The 9,986-nt window shown below is 40.3% G+C and overlaps 1 pseudogene; it reads left to right on the top strand.

The window, feature by feature from the left end:
* Positions 1-8,183: 8,183 nt before the first annotated feature.
* Snrnp40-ps1 (small nuclear ribonucleoprotein U5 subunit 40, pseudogene 1) lies at positions 8,184-9,234 on the top strand (annotated as a pseudogene).
* The last annotated feature ends 752 nt before the right edge of the window (positions 9,235-9,986 follow it).

The raw sequence follows: 9,986 nt of genomic DNA, 5'->3' as shown, positions 1-9,986 counted from the left end.
GCCGCACTTCCTTGTGGCGCTGACTTGATCAATAGGGACTGGACAAACAACAGGTTGACGTGGGTTCGCCCCCCTCCGGTGGCCGGAGGCTGCAGCACAGGCTGCAGGGGGCGGGCGTCACAGCGTCTGGCTCAGCTGGGGAAGGGAGGCTGTATAGCCACTGTGCAGTGTGGCTGGGAGCAGGGATCCGGGAGTCCTGGCTCTGAATCCCAGCCAAAATAGCTCTGTCACAGAGCATGCCCAGTTTGAAGGTGGTCCAGATCCTTCTCATTTCCCAGGGTTTAATAGAAAAGACTAGAAGCAGGGCACAAAGTGGTCAGGAGTATTGAGAAGGAGGAGGATAGAACTTCTCTAGAGGTGAGTGGTTAAGTCCTTTGACAGCCCACTAAGTGCTGGCTTTGGTGGCTGGAATTTACTGAGGACTGTTTTTTATACTAGAACTCAAATCACTCTATTGAACAGCCTTCACTCCACCTTCCTAGGGAAGTGCAAACACAAAGAAGCCCATGCTGAGCTTGCCTTGAGGCCCCAGTCAGTAAGTCCTGAGTGACTGACAGGTGATTTCAACTGAAAAACAAGGCCAGTCATCTTTCCTAAGGCACACAGATGTATTTGTGACCTTTCCTACAGTAAGTACAGTAACAGACATCATCACGTTAAGTAAAATAACAAGATTCAGGAAGAGAAGCAGCAACTGTTCTCATGCCTTGAGGCAGAGGCAGAGGCAGAAGAGGGCTACACGGAGGGTCTTTGTCTCAAACAATAACAAAAAATAAACAAACAGAAATAAATTAGATGCAGTAGTAGTGGTGAATGCCTGTGATCTCAGTGTTTTGGAGGCGAAGGCAAGAGGATCAGGGTTCAAGGCCATCCTAAGCAGTATAGTGAACTTCCTTTCAAGGACAGCCTAGCTAAGTGCAGACCCTGTCTAACAAAGAAAAGAGAAAAGCAAAATCCTGTGAATATTATATGTTTTCTAGATTTTAAATATGTTCATAAAATAGAAGACATGAAGGACGGATATTTAGGCAGAGGTCAAGAACCAGTGGGGGGAAGGAAAGTCAGAAAGCACTTGACCCCAGAAACTCAGTGTCTTTAGGTCAAAGTACAAGTGGGATTTGCTTTGTGTGACTGTGGCAAGAATTCGATGAAATAATTTTAGACTGTGATTTTGTTTTGTAGATGAATCTGAATCAAACATACATATTTCCTCAACTATTGACATCAGTGACATTTTTAAAACAGAAATCCCAACATCATTTAGTGTACAGGACATACATGATACCCATTCATTAGAAGTGGCTGAAGAGGAAGGGGGCTATGACAATACAGACTATGGCTGTTCCTCTGCCACCCAGCACGGAAGAGGACACAGACGTGGGTCACTTCCTTTCTGAGTGAGTAAAATGGAATACGGTAGCTAAGAAAGTTCTCGATCAAGTTCATCGATGATGCTCTTGCTTTGTGCATATCATTGTTTTAGGGGTACATGCTATTTATGTGGCCTACAATTAAAAAAATTGCAACCCTGAGGAAAAGAAAACTTTAAATACGTAACCTGCCCTGCAGTGGGTCGGCGCTCAGGAGCTGGTTCAGTCAGGGAGTACGGGAAGACCTGCACTATACCTGTGTATACAAGAAGCCTAGCTGTGTGGCTCACATTTGAAGCTCCAGTGCTGTGAAGAGCAAACAGCTTAGATGCCTGGGTTTTAACTAGTGTAAGGGGAAAGCTCATGATTCCGCCAGAGACATGGCTTCAAAAACTAAGGTGGGAAATGATAGAGGAATCTAGTGTTAGCTTTTGGGTTTCACACATGCGCACACATGGAGCCACCGTACAAACTTAAAAGCAAGCACAACTTTGCAGTTTCTCGTATATTTATTTAGCAAACACTAGGTTTTCTTTTGTTACATTCTCTGTTCTAAATACCTTGAAGGTGCAATAGCAATCCATTGAGACAAGTTTCTTAATCCCCTAAGTGTATAACCTAGTGAAGCAGAGAAATCTTAGCAAATGAATGTCTGCATTAATAAGAGTAGAGGGACCTGCGGCATAAGAGCAGGAGTAGAAGGCTTGCTGAAGCATCCAAGTCATCTTCTAGATGTAGTTGGAAATGTTGATTTTTTACTTAGGTTCAACCATGAGGATCTAGGAAGAATGAGAAAAATGTACAGTTGTTATGTAATTATTCCAAATACCAAAATGTTCAAATTTTTCGAAGACATCAGCAATCAACATGATTTTTAATAGCAATATATATCTAAATGCAGCAATAAGACACAAAATCAGGCACCTGCATCAAAGTGATTATTTTCAATCTTCTTTTGAGCATCACTTAATAATTAACTTTTACAAATTAGCCCAGTTATAGGCACTAAGGCGTGATTGTGCACACAGCAAATTTTACTAAAAGTATTTTAACAGTGAGGAAATTCTGGCATGAAGATAAGAGGGAAGATTATCTTGAAAATTATTTGCGTTTCAAACTAACTCAACAAAACACTAAATTAGTCACTGCTTTTAAATGCTTGTGGACAACCAAGAAGAGTGAACCAACACAATGAAATCAGGTTTATAAATATTTTTATTATGATTAATGACTCAAATCATCTCATCTGTATTTAGCCACTGCCCGGTGAAATTTATATAACTAAAGGGTACATGCATTGTTAAGAAAATGAAAGAAATAATAGCCTCTTATAATAGGTTTAGCCACAATGGTGTTTACCCCAAATGAATACTGTATCAGGAAGGGCTTGTAACATGGTTAAGTTTGGACATGACACTATTTTTATCCTGTGCCCTTTTCCTTTATAATAGGACCCAAGAAGGCTGTCTTCTGCTTCATTTTCAAACATTCTTGGCTTCTTTTGCTGCTTATAAAATCCTCAGTGGAGAAGGAATATGTGGCCTGGCCTTTTGAATACTTCTCAACTCTGCAAGTGGGTCACCCACCCTGTTCCCTTTTATTAAACTGAACTTCTGCCAATCTTTAAATTGTAACTTGTGCAGGACCATTCTCTTGACAATATTTGTCATTTTTATGATGACTACTCTGTTCAAAGAAGATCTCCTCTGTGGTTGACCTTTCACTCAATAGGTCTCAAAATAACTAACGGATCAAGGAAACCGCCTCCTGACTTCTATTCTGTCCTTTCTATAACACCTCCTAGAGGACTGCTTTTGGAATTCTGATTTTTTTTAACATATCCTCACAAATGGATTTCAATCCGTGCTATGTGTGCAGGCTCATTCAAGCCCACATCTCTTTGAATCCTTTTTGTTACAAACTCTGACTATATTCTATCCTAGACTCATTCTTGCACTGTGATAAAACATTCAGGACAATGGCTTAAGGGAGAAAGGATTTATTTACATCCAATTCTGCAGCACAGTTCATGACTCCAGGGAAGCAAACACAGGAGATCAAGTACTTAGTCACATCATGTGCACCCATGCTGCCCGCCTGCTTTCTTTCCTGAATATTTAGTTCTAACTAAGCTAGCTTTACTTATACATAGTCCAGAATCCCCTGGCCAGGAAGTGGTGCCCCCTATAGTGCCTGGGCCTTTAGGAAACCCCCTACAGATGTGACCTTACATTAATCGCACACTAGCAATCTCTCCATTGTAATTCCCTTCTCCCATGGTTCTAGGATTTGTCAAGTTGACAGTTAAAACTAACTAGCATATATACAAACATGAAAAAATTTCTCCATGCTATAATCAACAGGGTTTAGAAAATTTAATAATTAATATGCTGGTGTTGAATTAGTAAACTAATGTTGATTTTGCCTAATATTGAAAGTTGTTTTTACTTTTAAAATTTGTCTCCTTTTCCAGCATTCAATTATTTGCATGTAGATACTATATTAACATTTACAAAATAAACTATTCTATGGTAGTAAGTAGCCTAGCAGTTTTTTTTCTCCATCTTTATTAAATTGGGTATTTCTTATTTACATTTCAATTGTTATTCCCTTTCCTGGTTTCGAGGCCAACATCCCTCTAACCTCTCCCCCTTCCTTTCTAGATGGGTGTTCCCCTCCCCATCCTCCTCCCCATCACCACCCTCCCTCAACAATCCCGTTCATTGGGGATTCAGTCTTGGCAGGACCAAGGGCTTCCCCTTCCACTGGTGCCCTTGCTAGGCTATTCATTGCTACCTATGTAGTTGGAGCCCAGGGTCAGTCCATGTATAGTCTTTGGGTAGTGGCTTAGTCGCTGGAAGCTCTGGTTGCTTGACATTGTTGTACATATGGGGTCTCGAGCCCCTTCAAGCTCTTCCAGTCCTTTCTCTGATTCCTTAATGGGGGTCCCGTTCTCAGTTCAGTGGTTTGCTGCTGGCATTCGCCTATATATTTGCCATATTCTGGCTGTGTCTCTCAGGAGAGATCTACATCTGGTTCCTGTCAGCCTGCACTTCTTTGCTTCATCCATCTTATCTAGTTTGGTGGCTGTATAAGTATAGGCCACATGTGGGGCAGGCTCTGAATGAGTGTTCCTTCAGCCTCTATTCTAAACTTTGCCTTCCTATTCCCTCCCAACAGTATTCTTGTTCCCCTTTTAAAGAAGGAGTAAAGCATCCGCATTTTGGTCATCCTTCTTGAGTTTCATGTGTTCTGTGCATCTAGGGTAATTCGGGCATTTGGGCTAATATTCACTTATCAATGAGTGCATACCATGTGTGTTTTTCTGTGATTGGGTTACCTTGCTCAGGATGATATTTTTCAGTTCCATCCATTTGCCTATGAATTTCATAAAGTCATTGTTTTTGATAGCTGAGTAGTATTCCATTGTGTAGATGTACCACATTTTCTGTATCCATTCCTCTGTTGAAGGGCATCTGGGTTCCTTCCAACTTCTGACTTTCATAAATAAGGCTGCTATGAACAAAGTGGAGCATGTGTCTTTGTTATTTGATGGAGCATCTTTTGGGTATATGCCCAAGAGAGGTATAGCTGGGTCCTCAGGTAGTGCAATGTCCAATTTTCTGAGGAACCTCCAAACTGATTTCCAGAGTGGTTGTACCAGTCTGCAATCCCACAAACAATGGAGAAGTGTTCTTCTTTCTCCACATCTTCGCCAGCATCTGCTGTCACTGGAGAAGTTTTTGATCTTAGCCATTCTCACTGGTGTGAGGTTAAATCTCAGGGTTGTTTTGATTTGCATTTCCCTTATAACTAAAGATGTTGAACATTTCTTTAGGTGCTTCTCAGCCATTCAACATTCCTCAGCTGTGAATTCTTTGTTTAGCTCTGAACCCCATTTCTTAATAGGGTTATTTGTCTCCCTGCAGTCTAACTTCGTGAGTTCTTTGTATATTTTGGATATAAGCCCTCTATCAGTTGTAGGATCGGAAAATATTTTTTCCCAATCTGCTGGTTGCCGTTTTTTCCTAACAACAATATCCTTTGCCTTACAGAAGCTTTGTAGTTTTATGAGATCCCATTAGTCGATTCTTGATCTTAGATCATAAGCCATTGGTGTTTTGTTCAGGAAATTTTCTCCAGTGCCCATGTATTCGAGATTTTTCCTCACATTTTCTTCTATTAGTTTGAGTGTATCTGGTTTGATGTAGTGGTCCTTGATCCACTTGGACTTAAGCTTTGTATAGGGTGATAAGAATGGATCGATCTGCATTCTTCTACATGCTGACCTCCAGTTGAACCAGCACCATTTGCTGAAAATGCTATCTTTTTCCCATTGAATGGTTTTGGCTCCTTTTTCAAAAATCAAGTGACCAGAGGTGTGTGGGTTCCTATCTGTTCTTCAATTCTATTCCACTGGTCTAACTGCCTATCTCTATACCAATGCCAATGCCATATAGTTGTTGTTGTTGTTCTTGCTTTTTTTTTTTTATCACTATTGCTCTATAATATTGCTTGAGCTCAGGGATAGTGATTTCCCCCGGAAGTCCTTTTATTGTTGAGGATAGTTTTAGCTATAGTTGAGGATAGTTTAGAGAGTGGGCAGCCTTGTCTGGTCCCTGATTTTAGTGGTATTGCTTCAAGTTTCTCTCCATTTAGTTTAATATTAGCTACTGGTTTGCTGTATATGGCTTTTACTATGATTAGGTATGGGGTAGCCTAGCATTTTTGACTCATTTTGTGATTTTCTTTGAAACTTAAGTGAACTTTGAGTTAAATTTTTTGTATTTTAATTGACTTCTCTGCTATATGCATGATATTTATTACTTTTATTAACATATTATTGAAAATGAAATAAATTAAATAACCAGTTAAACCACCTATTGTGACAAATATTGTTCTCCAAATAAGCCATGTTTTGGCCTTTTATAGGCAATTACATATATCTGGTACATGAGACAACCCAAACACAGTAAGTAAATATTTTTTAAAAACGCAGGTGGTAAATATTTTTTAAATATACAGTGGTAGAAAGAACAGCAGAAAAAAAAAAAGAACAGCAGAATTTCTGCTTTATGAACTCAGGTGTTGACCTATTTATGCCACTGTGTTCTGACTTGGAGACAACTGCTATATATGTCAGTACAATCAAACAGCCAGGTGTTTTCAATGAATTCTACTCAAGGAATGTTGAGTGTATATATATGAGTGTACATTTTGTCTCTAATCCTATAAATAAACAGCTAAGACATTTAAGAGTTCCAATATTGACACATTTGGAGCAGTAACTTCCATGCATCATCACTAAGGGTTGGCTGTATTTCTCCTACTGCTTGGATCTCTGGACAGGTCACGGATAAAGCATCCAGGATCATTTTCAGTCATCATTAGTTGCTCACTACTATGCTGCAAAAATTAGTCTCAGTGAATGTGTCATTGAGTTATTAGCTCACCACACTGATGGTTTCCAATATCAGTATTTTCTTTTTCCCCTTCTTGTACTTTTTATTTTCTGTTATTCATTGTTGAGCTGCATTATCTAAATTTAAAATTTCAAAGTTGGCTATGTTGAATATTCTTCAAGATTTCTTCCTTAATTGATGTGGGATATCTGCCAGGCCCCTTCAAAATGATGTACTTTTGTCCTTGTAAGCCTGGCAGACATCCAATTACATTTATGTTTCAATTTCTGCCTTGTCTTGTGATTTATTTATTTATTTTTAGCAAGAAGTCAATACTCCAGTCATTCAATGTTCTTTTCTTTGAGGGGTGTGTTTAATTCAGTAAAGAAAATCTTTTTTCTATGCTTTTGTCTCTTGCTATATACATGCCCATCCTCTTTCTCTGTAAGTAATTTAACTCTACTAATATAAATCGTTCTCTATCAGTGTGTCTTAGGACATTGAAATTGATTCCATCTCTTATGTTCTAAAATATTGTTTATACCTTTGTACTCAGTCTTTTAAAGATTCGTTATTTTATTTGTTTTATTATTTTATCCTTTTATTCCATTTATTTACTTATTTCATTATATTTACTATTTACTTATTTATTAAATGTGTATGTATGTAGTTGGGTGTATGCATATGAACCAAATGTATGTATTTTCTCAAGGAGTCCAGAAGAAGGTGTCAGATCCCCATGGGACAGGGGACAGGGGTTATAGGCGGTTTTGAACTACCTGAATAGCATGGTAGAAATAAAAGCCATGGCCTCTTGAAGAGCACTACACATTTTTAGTGACTGGTTCATCTTTTCAGCCTTTGTACTGTTTTAAAAGTACATTTTGGAAGGGAAGGTAGTATGGACGTAACTCACGATCAATAAATGTTTAATTCACTAAAAGTGCCTTTCAAAGCCTTAAGGAGTTATCGCTGGTCACTTGGAACCATTTACGAGGCTCAATGTCAGAAAATAAGCTTGAAAAAATAATCCAGGTAATTGAATTCATTCAGAATAATAAATAATATTATTTCAAGAACATACTGGAGAAAGGAAGAAATGGAAGTGGAATTAAAACCTACACTTGTGGAAATAATGAATAAGACATTTCTTTCAAGTGAGGACAGCAAATGTTTCAGTTACTTCAAAGACTGTTAGATGCCTCTTCCTCTCCTTTATAGGCTGTCTGGACACTGCCTGTAAAGAAGCACGTACAGAAACTGATATGCATGCTAATAGAAGCTCAGTGAAGCATCTGTGTGCAGACCAAGCCATCAGGGTTACAGCATTACAACTTAAGGTGAGAGACCATAGAAGGAGATTTGGGATCCATTGGGAGATGAACGACATGAAAATTATAAATGTGGAGACATGGTCGAGCAGCAGAAGCGCAAGGACCCAGAGCTACCCCTGGTTCCTGTCACGAGACGCTGTTGGGAGCTGCAGGATACTGTCCCGGAGTCGGGCAACAGTAGGCAACTCCTGGGACACTGCTGCAGGCGGGACCGCCAACCTTCAAACCCCCATCATGCTGCTCTCAGAACATGAAGGGGAAGTGTATTGATGCAAGTTTCACCCCAGTGAATCCACCCTGGCTTCTTCAGCATTTGACCGACTCATATTGTGGAGTGTCTATGGTGACTGTGATAGCTATGCTACGTCGAAGGGATACAGTGGAACAGGGATGGAGATGCATTATAACACAGACGGCAGCATGCTCTTCTCAGCCTCAACAGATAAAACTGTGGCAGTGTGCTATAGTAAAACAGGAGAGAGTGAAAAGGCTAAGGGGGCATACTTCCTTTGTGAATTCCTGTTATCCAATTAGGCGGGGCCCCCAACTTGTCTGCAAGGGCAGTGACGATAGCACCCTAAAGCTTTGAGACATCTGGAAGAAAGCAGCTATCCAGACGTTTTAGAACACATACCAGGTGTTAGCTGTGACCTTCAATGACACGAGAGATCAGATTATCTCTGGTGGAATAGACAATGATATCAAGGTTTGGGACTTACGCCAAAACAAGTTAACCTATACCATAAGAGGCCCTGAAGACTCCGTAGCTCGCTTGAGTTTAAGTTCTGAAGGAATTTGTCTCTTGTCCAATGCAATGGACAACACAATGTGTGTGTTTGGGACATCCGGCCATTTGCTCTCAAAGAGAGATGTGTGAAGATATTTCAAGGAAATGTTCACAACTTTGAAAAGAACCTCCTGAAGTGATCCTGGTCACCAGATGGAAGCAAGATATCAGCTGGCTCAGCAGACAGGTTTGTGTATGTGTGGGACACCAGGAGCAGAAGGATTCTGTATAAGTTTCCTGGTCATGCTGGCTTCATCAGTGAGGTGGCCTTTCATCCCAATGAGCCCATCATCCTCTCAGCATCCAATGAAAAGTGGCTGTACATGGGCGAGACCCAGTGAAGATGTGGAATGGAAGGCTCTGGTCCAGTGACCTGAGGCTATATAATAGGCCAGAGTTAGATGGTGTCTGGACTGACCTGCCTTCAGATGACCACCGTTAGCAGGAAGTTGGAGGTGATGGCTGTATTCTAGCAACCACTTGTAACCCATTCACCAGAACAACTGTGGCCCCTGGTACCACCTGCTAGATTCAGATATTGGTTTCTTCTCTTTAAAAATAAGATTTCTGAGGAATGGATACAGAAAATGTGGTACATCTACACAATGGAATATTACTCAGCTATCAAAAACAATCACTTTATGAAATTCATAGGCAAATGGTTGGAACTGGAAAATATCATCCTGAGTGAGGCAACCCAATCACAGAAAAACACACATGGTATGCACTCATTGATAAGTGGCTATTAGCCCAAATGCTTGAATTACCCTAGATGCCTAGAACAAATGAAACTCAAGACGGATGATCAAAATGTGAATGTTTCACTCCTTCTTTAAAAGGGGAATAAGAATACCCTTGGCAGGGAATAGAGAGGCAAAGATTAAAACAGACACAGAAGGAACACCCATTCAGAGCCTGCCCCACATGTGGCCCATACATATACAGCCATCCAATTAGACAAGATGGATGAAGCAAAGAAGTGCAGGCCGACAGGAGCCGGATGTAGATCGCTCCTGAGAGACACAGCCAGAATACAGCAAACACAGAGGCGTATGCCAGCAGCAAACCACTGAACTGAGAACGGGACCCCCGT

Source organism: Rattus norvegicus, chromosome 8 (assembly GCF_021556685.1).
Source record: "Rattus norvegicus strain SHRSP/BbbUtx chromosome 8, alternate assembly SHRSP_T2T, whole genome shotgun sequence".
NCBI lineage: Eukaryota > Metazoa > Chordata > Mammalia > Rodentia > Muridae > Rattus > Rattus norvegicus.
The sequence above is the reverse complement of the archived record's forward strand: the minus strand, read 5'-3'. Positions and strand labels throughout refer to the sequence as shown.